Below are 13537 nucleotides of genomic sequence, written 5' to 3'. Positions count from 1 at the left end.
TGAAGATGGCACTTTTAGGATCCCTTCATGCCGAAGAATTTACATCGGTTATAAATTTGACCGAATAGATGTTTTCCTTGTTAAAGGAGCCCTACGATTTCTTGAAAGAAGTACTGAAATCGAGAATGACAATATCAAAGAATCCCCTAACTGCGATGATGATATTGAATTGATATTGCAACCCTTCAAAGGCTTCATGGTGAGAACTTGCTCTTCAGAGAGGGAAAATTATTTTTTATCACAGAAGATTCAGTAGTTATAATATGGAAGATACTGTGTATATTACTACACAATAAACATAGCTTGACGTAGGAATAAGTGAATTACCACGGCCCAAAATGTAAATATTGTAAATATTATTTTGTAGTTATCCTTAGATGTTAGTTGTAAACAGTAGCTTAAGTTTGTAGTTTTAAGTACTTTTATAAACAATTGAATTCCTTTTTTTAATAGTTCTAATTTTCAAGGATCATTTAACTGAATTTATGTAAAAAAATGTAGGCCTGAAAATGTATTAGGCACAGATCAATATGGTTAATTTGCATCTAGAAATAAGTCACAATTTCTTGTTTAGATACAAGTTTTTTGAACTAATAAAATGTGGCTATACCAAACTTTGGAAAAAAACTTTTTGAACTCGCACAGCTGTAAATGAAAAGTCTGCGCCTCTCAACTTTCTCATCTGCTATAAGAATGCAGCAAGATAATCTGTAAGCGCCACTACACAAACGAAATATTGGTACCAAAACTTTTGTATCATCACGATTGACCGAATGTGCATGTAAGACCGCGAAATGTTCGTCGTAGACCCCCCTTCCCCTTATGGTATGCCAAAATTAATTTCTTGACGAGACAAAGCGATTTGAAATGTGCGTCCATCCGTCCATTAAAAAATGTAATCAAATTTCAGCCCGCAATTATGGAAATTTTGTATGGAGGTCGGGCTCTGACCAGAATAGAAACGATTAGTTGTTGGTGATTATCGTAAAATATTGTAGCGGCAATGATAGTCTGGTGGGTGATGTATTGGATGAAAGATATCCAGCTACGGTCCTGACCGGCTTTAACATGGCAAATCCCAAGACTTAACTTGGTCACTCTTTCATCTCAAGTGGACACTGACCTCCCCGTGATGTCAGCTGGAGAGCTGCCTTTAATACCAGTTAAAGTTAGTGGGAGATTCCCGGAGGAGTGGACCGCTATAGTCTATATTCCAACCTGATGCATGACTGGATGAAATAATACGATGTACAAAGTCTGCACCAATCAGAAACTCCCTGCGAGAATTATTTTGCGAACTTGCTTTTTGGCTTGTGCCGTCAGGGTTTCTTGGAGCTTTTAGGCCAATACATAAGGAAGTATGGACTTGCGCAAAAAAATTGTACCGTCGTAAAGGGAGCCGCAAAGAAAACTTACTAAAAAAAATCAAAACGATACGAGAGGAGCTCATAAACTTCACTTTATCCGAATTTTGTGTGGGAAGTATCCGAATAAGTAGACCAATACAATCCATATTCCAACCTTATACATGACTGGATGAAATAATACGATGTGCAAAGTCTGCACCAATCTGAAATTCCTTCCTAGAATTATCTTGCGGATTTGCTATTTGGGTTGGTGCCGTCAGGGTTTCTTGGAGCTTTTAGGCCAGTATCTCAGGAAGTATGAACTTGATTCACTTATCCGAATTTTGTGTGGGAGGTACCCGATGGAGTAGACCGATATAGTCCATATGCGAACCCGATCTATATCTAGAAGGAATAATACGATGTGGAATGTTTGGACCAAATAGATTGATTCCTTCGAGAGTTATCGTTCACACCATTCATCACCATTCATCTTCTGGGGAAATACCCGAATTTGCCCATCTTCGAAGTTAAACTAAGCTTGGACAAAATCCTACTATACCCAAAATTTGGTTCGAAACAGCACCAGCCAGACAGAGGGACAGAAAGACAGACATACAGACAGACAGAAGAACGGACATGGCTAAATCGACTTCAAATTGTCTGAAATGAATTTCGTCCAAACACACTTGGGGTCTAAATCCGTTATTTCGATGAGGCACATTTTTGGTCGAGAAGACAAGGACAAACAGACCAAGGATATATTTTACGAACGCTTAGAGGAAACTTATGACCATTGCCCTGCCCATGACATTAAAATTATTCTAGGCGATCTTAATGCCAAAATGGGAAAGGAGAATATCTTTGGCCCAACAGTCGGGAAATTCAGTCTCCACAGTGAAACATCTGACAATGGTATGAGTCTGATAGACTTTGCAGCGGCAAAAAACATATTAGTTAGCAGTACCAGATTTAAGCATCTCGATATTCATAACGGCACCTGGCTGTCTCCAGATCAAAGAACAAATAATCAAATTGATCATGTTGTGATAGATGGAAGACATTCATCGAGCGTGTTGGATGTACGATCGTTCCGAGGAGCAAACATAGATTCGAACCATTACCTTGTTGCAGCAAAGGAACGTACCCGTTTAAACGTTTTCAATAAAGCACGAACAGATACAACATGGAAGTTGGACATCGGTAAGCTGCAAACACAACAAATAGCCACAGCATATTCCACTCAACTAGCCCAATTCCTTAATGAAAGCGATAATATATCAGCACAATGGCAAAGTATTGCCCACTCCATGCAAACCGCCGTAAAATCCATGGTATGACCAGGAGTGTCGTGCTGCTATCGAAGAGAAAAATGCGGCATATAGAGCTACTCTACAATCAGTAGCAACGCGTAGTGTACGAGAGAGGTATCGGGAGAAAAGCAGAGAGGAGAAACGTCTTTTCCGGAGGAAAAAGAGAGAAATTGAAAGGCGGCAGTGTGAAAAGATCGGTATGTACAGGAGGCGGAATGAAGTCCGAAAGTTCTACCAAAGAGTAAAACACCAAACTGATGGTTTTGGTACAGGCGCATCCTCTTGTTGAAACCAGCAAGGTAATTTTGTAACTGATACAGATAGTGTTCTCAGGATATGGAAAGAGCATTTTACCAAACTGTTGGTGTCCAATAGTAGCGAAGACGACGTGGATTCAACATATCCAATCCCAGAAGATGGTATTAAATGTATACCGCCCAGCCAAAATGAGGTAAAGTCTGCAATAAACCGGCTAAAGAATAATAAGGCAGTAGCAGCCGATGGCTTACCAGCCGAGCTGTTCAAAACCGGAGGCGACACGCTGATAAGGTGTATTCATCAGCTAGTTAGCGCCATCTGGCAGGACGCGTACCCGACGATTGGAGCGTGAGCATCCTATTTTCAGTCCACAAGAAGGTAGATCAGACTGTGTGCTCCAATTACAGGGGCATAAGTCTGCTCCCTGTTGCATATTAGGTAGTATCTGGCATATTGTGTGAGAGACTATCGCCTTTGGTCAATGAAATTATTGGACCCTATCAGTGCGGCTTTAGACCGGGCAAATCCACCATTGACCAGATATTTACCTTGAAACAAATCCTGGAAAATACCCAAGAAATGCAGATCGACACCTTCCATCTTTTTGTCGATTATAAAGCAGCCTTCGACAGCCCTATACGTTCAAAGGTGTTCCAAGCATTGTCTGATTTTGGTATTCCTCCAAAGCTCATTCTGCTTTGTAGAATGACATTAAAATAGGAAAGAACCTCTCCGAAGAGTTTATTACCAAAAGAGGTTTCAAGGAAGGAGACGGCCTGTCGTGTGATCTTATCAACATCCCGCTGGAGAAGGCAAACAACATCAGTTGTGAAATACGAAGAAGAATAGCGTTGGCCAACAGATGCTACTTCGGTCTGAGGAAGCAGTGTAGGAATAAAGCCACATCTCGTCAAACATCTGTATCAGATACTACCCGTTCTGATGTATGATTCCGAAGCCTGGGTACTTGCGCCAGCAGATAAGGCAGTGCGTTGAGTGTTTGAGAGAAAAATTCTTCGAAAGATCTACGGACCAATCTGCGTGACGGTGAATATTGAAGTCGTATGAACCACGAGCTGTATTTACTATACAACGACGTCAGTATAGTTAAATGTATCGAGATATAACGTTATAAATAGTGGCCACATGGCAGTACACGCAGAGCTGGCAGACCAATGCTTCCAAACAAGTGGAAGAAGAGGTGGAAAGACACAGTTGGAAAGCAAAGCTACAAACAGAGAGGAATGGATTTTTTTTCTTAGTCCGGTTTATACAAATGTTTTGTAATAGGCTGACTAAGTAAGTAAGTAATAATAGTCTGATTGGTGTCACATTTGATGTAAGGTTGTGGTTTACAACAGAGAAGCGCTTTGCCAGAACAGATCCGTATGACAATTTTTTCAGACACTATTTATTACAAATACTTTAGGGATGTATTAAGAAATTTTTTTAGACTAAGGCCATGTTTATGAGGATTTATTTGAAATATAAGCAACGGAATTGGCATTTGAAACCCAGTGGGTTTGTTAAATCCGGTTATATATAAACGTACTATAAACCTTTATTTTTGTTGCAACTTTTTTCTGTGAGTTCACTATAAATACCTGTGTACTTACGTAGTATGTACGTGTTATTTTTCCAAAACGTGTGCAGTGAGTTACGTTTTTATTTTCTTGTTAACTCCCCGAAAATTCTATTTCATTATTCACAAAATATATAATCAAATATGATAGACATTGACAATTGCATTTTTGTTTTCGCACACAGCGACGATGTCAAAATACAAATGACTAAATTCCATTGACATACTGAACACATTGCTAAACATGGTTGGAATGTGCCCTAAAAGCTACAACTACATACTCATATTCACACATTACTCAAAAATTCCAATATACTGTAGTTTCCTAACGTGAAAAATGGCATGTAAGAGAAAATATTTTTTTGTTTTGTTCTGTTTTATTTGAAGATTCAATCATATGATTACTTAAGTCTGGAGTATTCCTCCATTGGCTTAACTTCATCACTACCCTCTTTGCAGAGAGTAATGTTTACAAAACGCACTGACAGTTTGCAAAATTTACTGATCGCTACCAATATCATGATTTCATCCCGGCGAAGGGAATTATCAATTGGCTTTTCAGTTTTTGAAATGATGATTTATATAGCGAAAACCTGAACTCTTTAAGCATCGAGTATTCTCATGTTAATGAGAATGATGCTCACTTTTCGGCTTTCTCAAAAAAACACCAGAACAAAATATTTGCAAGCTGCCAGCACGATTCAACTAAGAAATCATCGATTTCTGTTAAGTTGAAATAACATCTACACAGTTACCTGTGAGTATGTTGTTAGAATTTTATTTAAAAAATTCCCTTTGCGCGTGCCTTCGCTGTTTTGGTTTGTTCTGTTTTAGTTGAAGATTCAACCATATGATTGCTTAAGTCTGGAGTATTCCTCCATTGGCTTAACTTCATCACTACCCTCTTTTCCCTCAACTTAACAGAAATCGATGATTTCTTAGTTGAATCGTGCTGCAAAGAGGGTAGTGATGAAGTTAAGCCAATGGAGGAATACTCCAGACTTAAGCAATCGAAAATATTTTTCCTCAAATAAATATATTTTAAAATTCCATTAACACATGGTAAATATTTATTTGTAATGTTTGCTATATTAGGGCGAAGGTCATTATTTGTAATGTTTGTAAAACATGTAAGCGCAACGTTAAGTTCGGCCGGTCCGAACCCTCCACCACAAACTGTAATGCCAAATTTCACACATTTCAAGAGGATAATAAGGCTAAAACCTTCAAAATAACGAGCGGGAGGTACCATTCTTTGGAGGCTATACGAAGAAATAAACCTATACCGACAATTTTCAGGTGGAAAATTTGTACGCCCAACGAAAACTAAATACCAAATTTCAGCCATTTCGGTAAGATAATGAGACTAAAACCTTCAAAATACCTAATATCGGAAGGTACCGTTCTACGGGGGATATATCAAGACGTTACATATACCGACACATTTGAAGAGGAAAGTTTTATTCCGCTGGCGAAGACTAAATTCCAACTTTCAAATATTTCAATTAGATAATGGGGCTAAAACCTAAAATACCGAAAATCGGCGGGTTCCGTTCTTGGGGGCTATATGTAGGCGTGGACCTATTATACCCTAAATGAGGACTAAATGACAATTTTCAGCCATTTCGGTGAGATAATGAGGCTTGCGTACATAGAAATGTTGCTTGCAATATGCAGAGCAAGTTGTTATTTTTGCTTTACGCATTGATCAACGAAGTCCGTTCTCATGCCTGTTATTGTTGTTGGCGTTTTATTGGTGGACTGCAGAATTTGTAAAAAACAATTCGCAAAGGCTTCTTTTTTTTGAACATATAGGGCTGTCAATGAAGGCATATCTCGTATCCGGTTAAACCAGATAGTCCTTCTAATTCTAATTTTAATTTTTCACAATATTCGACGGGAATAATCACGACAAGTGTGCATCGATCCAATTAAATCTTTATATTTCGATAAAGACCATCCTATAGCGCTATGACAAACTCGTTTTATGAATTCAATCTTGGCCGAAAACGATGGTCGTGAGGTTTGTCCGAAAACGGCCGTTGTGCCAAAAAACGGATAATGAAAGATCGCCATGTTATATTCCGTAAGATAGAGGCATCATTGGGCATTTCTTCCACCAACTAACATTTGATATTGCATGAACACCTGGACGCAAAAATGGTTTTTATACCCTATACCACAATGTGGAAAAGGGTATTATAAGTTTGTTTTGGGAAAAATTCATGTAACACCGCGAAATATTCGTCGGAGACCCCCAATGTGGTATACCATTCTTCATATCTCGACGAGATAAAGCGATTTTGAGATGTGTGTCCCTCCGTCCGTCTGTCCATTATAAATTGTAAACACGCTCAGGCCGCAATTATGGACCGATCGTCACGAAATTTTGTATGGAGGTCCGGGCTCAGATCAGAATAGATCCCTATTCTTATTGGTGATGATCGTGAAATATTTAGCGGGTGAAATGGACCAAAAACATAATATTTATCCAATTTTCTAGCGGCTCTGTAGGTCTCAATAATAGTCCGATCAACGCGTAATTTTAAATAATGTAAGAGTATATCACAAGGGAGAAGCATGCAATTTGAGATGGCGATCAGATAATATTTAGAGGGTTAAATGGACCAAAACTTTTGTGCGAAAATGTTGAAAATTTTTAATATACAGCTTATATCTTAATTCCTGGAAGTAACATTCCGGACAAGTGAGATATACTTGAAAGTGGAACGCTTGACCTTTCAATTGATGCGAATTATGTTGGTGTGCATAATCAGATAACAGAGTTACAGCCTAATATATTCCGTTATTTATTTGTAGTGTAATAATAAACTCGCTAGAAGTCGCAGTTATACATCAATAGTCACGAAATTTTGCACCGGGTAAGAGTATAGGTCGAAAAATATGCCTACAATTTTGAATGATGATCTGATATTCTTTAGCGGGTGAAATGGACCATTACTTTTGTATGAAAAATATAAAAATGTTATTTTTGGTCGATATTTTAATTCCTTGAGGACATATATATTTCGCAAAGTAGCCTACATATGGAAAAAAACTACTGACCTTTCCTCTGATGTAAATTGCAATAAAGTGTTTGCTAGATAACGGGCCTACTGCCTAATATATAATGGGTTCTGTGTAGAGAACCACATTTTTATCCCATGCTACATATTGTCTCTCCAAAAGTTTATGTAACACCACGAAATATTCGTCCTAGACCCCTTATTTGGTATGTCAAAATTCATATCTCTACGAGATAAAGCGATTTAGCGATGTGTGTCCTTCCATTAAAAATTGTAAACAAGCTTAAGGCCTCAATTATGGACCGATTGTAACAAATTTTTTAAGGAGATTGGCTTCGGGCCAGAATAGAAATGATTAGTTTTTGGTGATGATCTTCACGATGTTCAGGGGATGAAATGGACCAAAATCAACATTTTAACTAATTTTGTAACGGCTCTGTAGGTCAAAATAATAACCCGCAAAATTTTAAACAAAGTTTGAGTTTGTGATTAAGAAGAAGCGTACAAATCAACGTGAAGATCAAATAATACTTAGCGGGTTAAATGGACTGAAACTTTTGTGTGAAATTGGTAAAAATTTCAATAACGTAGCGGTTTAAACAACGGAAGTAGTATTACTACATATTTTAAATTTTCCTTTCCTGCTACAAAAATGTCTTTGTCATGCTAGATAACTTTTTGGTTTTGGTCATAAGTATTATACATTACATCTCTGATATTTGATAATTAAATTTTCACAATCATTGAAAAGAAGTTCCGTGGAGAGCGATTGTCCAGGGATAGTGGTATAGCGTATCCCATGGTCGGCTCCGTCCGACTATAGACTTTTCTTACTTGTTTTTGTTAGATCCAGCACAATTTGACAATCACTCCAAAAATGCTCTTGTCGATTGGTGTAAAGAAATTGCGAATAAATACGATCGCGGTGCTTCAAACGAAGGCGAGGCTAATTCAACCAAAGTTGTTCATTGAAGAAACACTTCGAAGCAAATGGTCACCTGTTTCTTCGGCTAAACTGACCATGTGGCTATTGTAGATCTTGAGGAACCTAGGACGGTTTGTTATCAGTGGTACACTAATTTGTTTGCCAGATTCAAACCAGCGCCTTTTTGACCGAGGAAAACGAGGAATTGATGGGTCATCCGCCGTACAGCTATGACTTGGAACCCAATGAGTTCATTTGATTCCCGCTCATCAAGTATAAAAGACGGGGTCAAAGATTTTCGTCGCCGGTCACAGTTGTGTTAAGCAACTCTCGTGTGAATGCAGTCCTCAGAGAACATTTCTCATCCATCACAGTTGAAGAATTTTTCATAGTAGTTTACAAATCATAGTAGTTGTGGTTGAGCATACGCGAAAACCCTTGAAACCACCTATATCTCAAAAAGTAAAAAACGGCGTATGGTACACTTAAGTATGACACCGACGATATAACATTGAAATATCTATATCAATTATGCCAACAAAACACAAAAATTCAGAAAGAGCATACGCGAAAACCCTTGAAACCACCTATATCTCTAAAAGTCAAAAATTACGTATGGAACACTTAAGGATGACACCGACGATATAACAATTAAATATCTCTATAAATTTTGGCAAAAAAAAACACAATTTTTTTAATTTTTTAATCGAGCTTTTATGATCTATAATGCAAGTGAAAGAGGAAAACCGACGATTCGAACCCACACACCCACCACTATGTGACATGCATGTTTCGCCTTCAGTAAAGGCTCTTCAGACATATCGGATGTGGAGCGGCTTCGCTGTCCTCGAACTTTCAAATGCATTTTTGTTTTGTTTTTTACAACAACAATGAGGATTTTCCCATTTAGTTGTGCTTTCATGACAAACGCTTAGCGCTGCCTTTGAAAGTTATGAGTTTGGCTCAGAACGCTAACACGCCGTGACAACACTTTTTTCCTGTGTTTTTTTTTTTTAAAGACGTGGGTTCAAACCCCAGCCTGTCTCAGCAAAAATAGTTTTTTATGAAATTTGTTTGCCTAAAATGCAAGGATTCCATGGAATCCTAACTCGAATATTTCCAAAAATTTACAAATATTGGGAACTTCCCCTACGCATTTAGTTTTAAAAACGTTGCATTTTGTTGTGCAGTATTTTAAAACAGTCCACATTTTCCTCTGCAAATTTTTCAAGAAAAAAATCCCCATTAACATTCCATGACTTGCATAAGTTTCGTCGACATTCGACTCTATAGAACTTCGGCTAAAAGTTACGAGTTTTATTTATGAGTTACGAGTTATTTTATGGGGGTGAAAGATACCAAGCAACTGTCTTGATATGGCAAAGGGCAGGATTTATCTTGGTCCCTCTTTCATGTCAAGTGGACGCTGACCACCCGTGGTTTCGCCTGGGGGTTGCCTTTAACGCCCTTTAAAGGTAGTGAGGTAAAATGCTCCGCGCGTTCGCCCATAAGAACGTTAAAAACTTGGGTTTGGGCGTCGGGTTAGTAACCACATCCCCAATCCAATTTTGATTAAATTTGAAATGTGTGGCGTAATTCGGTCCAAAAAATGCTTGCCAAATGATATTGAAATCGATTCAGATTTGGATATAGCTCCCACACGCGCTACATATGGCCGATTTTGATGAAATTTGAAACGTATGAAGGAATTCGGTCTAGAAAAATATTATATTGAAATCTGTTCAGATTTGAATATGGCTCCCATATATATTTTCGCCTGATTTTAGGTATTTAGCGTTCCAATCAGGCTACATATGACCGATATTGATGAAATTTTAAACGTGTGACGGAATTCGGTCTACAAAAACGTTTGCCAAAATATGTTTAAATCGGTTCAGATTCGGATATAACTCCCATATATATTTTACTTGATTTTAGGTATTTAGTGACCCAATAACGCTATGTATGTCCGATTTATATGAAACTTGAAATGTGTGACTGAATTCGGTATACAAAAAGTTTGCCAAAATATATTGAAATTTTTTCAGATTTGAATATAGTTCTCATATATATTTTCGCCCGATTTTAGGTATTTAGTGCACCAATTACGTTACGTATGTAGGAGTTTGAACAAATTTGACGAAATTTGGTAAATATTTACGGTATGTAACATTTTATTATGAAATTCGGACAGGTAGCGAGCGGTCTATATCAATACTGCCCTATTAAAATTAGTTAAGATTTTTAAGATATCAATTCATCCGATTTCATGTGTATGTACATCTTCTTTGACGGTCAATAAATCTACTGTTTTACTCCTCCGAGTATTAATCCATGACATGACGGTGGAATTAAAGTACTATCATTACTGAAAGAAATGCCATGAAATCATTCCGTGTTGTATACGTATTCACATATTCACTCCGTTCGACTTTGTTCGTTTCCCTAATGGTTTTTAAATCTTTCCTTTAATTAAGCTAATAAAGCCACTTGAACATATCCTTCAATGTATCCATGAAAAGTGTGTATCAGTTGAAAATAAGTCAAGCCTAAAGTTCAGTTTCATTAAAAAGTTCAAGAACAAATACCCGTAGAAGTACTTCAAAAGAGATATAATTTAATTTCAAAATACTTCAATATTCACAATAATACTTTAAACTTCCATAACCCTACGCTTAATGCTTGTTGCTTTACATGTTTACAAAGCCCAGCGGAGTTTCATTATGATGTAAATAACAGAAATAACTTGATGAAGCAGTCACTGGCATTTATCTTCTCGCAATTCGAATGGAAATATTACAGAAAGAGAAATACCCATCATTTGTTATGGAATAAAAACAGAGAAAATATATTTGTTAAAGGATTTATCCACTTCAAGCAAGCAAGCCGTGTTTTCAACGGTCAGTCAATTCAACAAATGTCAGTTGCCTTATCTCCTCTTCCACCTCGGTCTTGTCATGGGAATGTTGGAAAATAAATTGGTTTCACATCTTAATATCTGTTCATTGTTGTTGTTGCTGTTGAGTTGTAGTAATGGTTCTACTCCTTTGTAAAATGTATCCTTACTTTTCCTCATGGAGTGAATACTTTATTCTATTAGATCGCCATGAATTGATTATTGTGCTTAGTTACTTGTGGACCTTGTTACTTTGTGAAGTCGTAACTTAGATCTATCATCAACATGTTGGGATTTGCAAATGGATTGTCTGTGGACTCAGTTGATTTGCATTTGCTTACGGGGCATAGCGGAAATGAGAAAATTGAATTAATATTACTTTTCACTTAAATCATCTGAGTGATATAAGGACTCGTTGATTTTCTGTAATGTGGTAAGTTAAAAGTTTAAATTGTATTTACGAGTATATGAATGTGAAATATTAATTAAATTGATGTACAAATTATGGGTTGTTGTGACAGCATTGTTTCCATCAGGAAATGATATGCCTTACGGGCAAGGTTAACTTAGATATTTTACCAACACATTGGTGTAGGGGGCAATAGTCAGCTTACAAGGTGAATGGCCAGTAATTTAGTTAGTCTCTATGCTTCATGTAATACCGTATTACCATATTTACTATTCCTTTAATTAATCTAAATTCCTTATACATGTGTCTGTAATTGAATAAATACCAACACAACAATTTTCTGGAATTTCCAAAAGTTAGAATGCTAAGAAACTTTTCCACATATTCACACTTTCAAGGGAACAGAATATCTTCCTTTGCAATATAACCGCATACAAATTCTCTAAAACTCATTCAAAGACCCATAGGCATATTTGGCTGTGTTAGTGTATGTATATACAAATAAGTGTATTACCCTAAAAGCCAACAAAAATTGGTTACAATTTCCAGTTTAACTTATGTGCATATATTATAATGTTGCAGAATTGTGTGGTCGTACAACTAGAATGGCAAATAACACAGAGATGTAAAATAAGCTATTCAAAGGTTTTTGTTCTAAAGGAAATTTATATACAGACAAACTAGTTGGGATTATTAGATACATTAAGAAAAGTTAGGTCCATAATAAACATAAACTATGATGGGTGAAGTCCTTTCAAATGTCTCTTTCCATGTAAATTCTTAATAACATTCCCATCTCCGATTAGCAGTAAATGCTACATGTTGTGTTATGTAGGAAAACCGATTGAAAGAGGTTTCATTTGGTAGTAATTAATATGAAAACCAGATACGTTGGAGGAAAGTCGAAAAGAGAGGGAACATGTGAATGTTAAAATGTATAACTCGAATATTACTTTACCATTTAAAATATACACAACCATCGATACCGCTTACACACAAGAGATTTGAAAATATATTTGCTGTTGTGTTAAAGACACACACACACAAAGTCATATGAATGAAACATTTTCCAAACTTGTCCTTTCTCCACATTGTTTAATTAACTAAATTAATAGTTAAATCTAATTTACATACATTCAAAATCACTTAACAACAAGATTTATTTGTAGCCACAAACATATTTGTTGCGATTTTCCCCTTTGCATCGGATCATGTAATCTTAGCAATTTTGTAAACAGTAATTTGATACTATTAATTTAAATTGAAAGAAATGTTGCCGAAAAAGATTGGTAATTAAGACGTTAATTGGATTGTCTTTTAATGAAGTGTTTATGTTGGGAAATTTAAGAGAAATTAATTAGAAGAATTTAAGAGAAATTTATTATGACTTCATGGCAAAAAGAACGTTCAATAGATTCCGTAATTCACCAATAATAATGGGCATTGGCGTCAACGGCGGATACACAGCAAGCAAAAACAGCACACAATGGTTCAGGACTCGATTTTACTGGTCAAAAACCCGAAATTTTTGTCGTCACCGATTGTTAATTTCTATATGGAATTCGGTCAAAATATTGAAAGGTGTGGGCGTGGCGTGCTTAAAGTCTACAATTTTCCCAATTTAGGAAAATACGTAATTTTTGCAAAATTCTATAGAATTCTATTGTTTCATTATTAGGTAGATAAAAACTAAAAAAAAAAAATTGAAATCGGAGGTACCGTTAACAAGGCCTTTCTTCCCCTAGAGGAATTTTCCGTGCCCCAGACTTTCACCTCCATTTT

The sequence above is a fragment of the Musca autumnalis genome, unplaced genomic scaffold (assembly GCF_047663935.1).
Source record: "Musca autumnalis isolate F117 unplaced genomic scaffold, ASM4766393v1 scaffold_1, whole genome shotgun sequence".
Lineage (NCBI taxonomy): Eukaryota > Metazoa > Arthropoda > Insecta > Diptera > Muscidae > Musca > Musca autumnalis.
The sequence above is the reverse complement of the archived record's forward strand: the minus strand, read 5'-3'. Positions refer to the sequence as shown.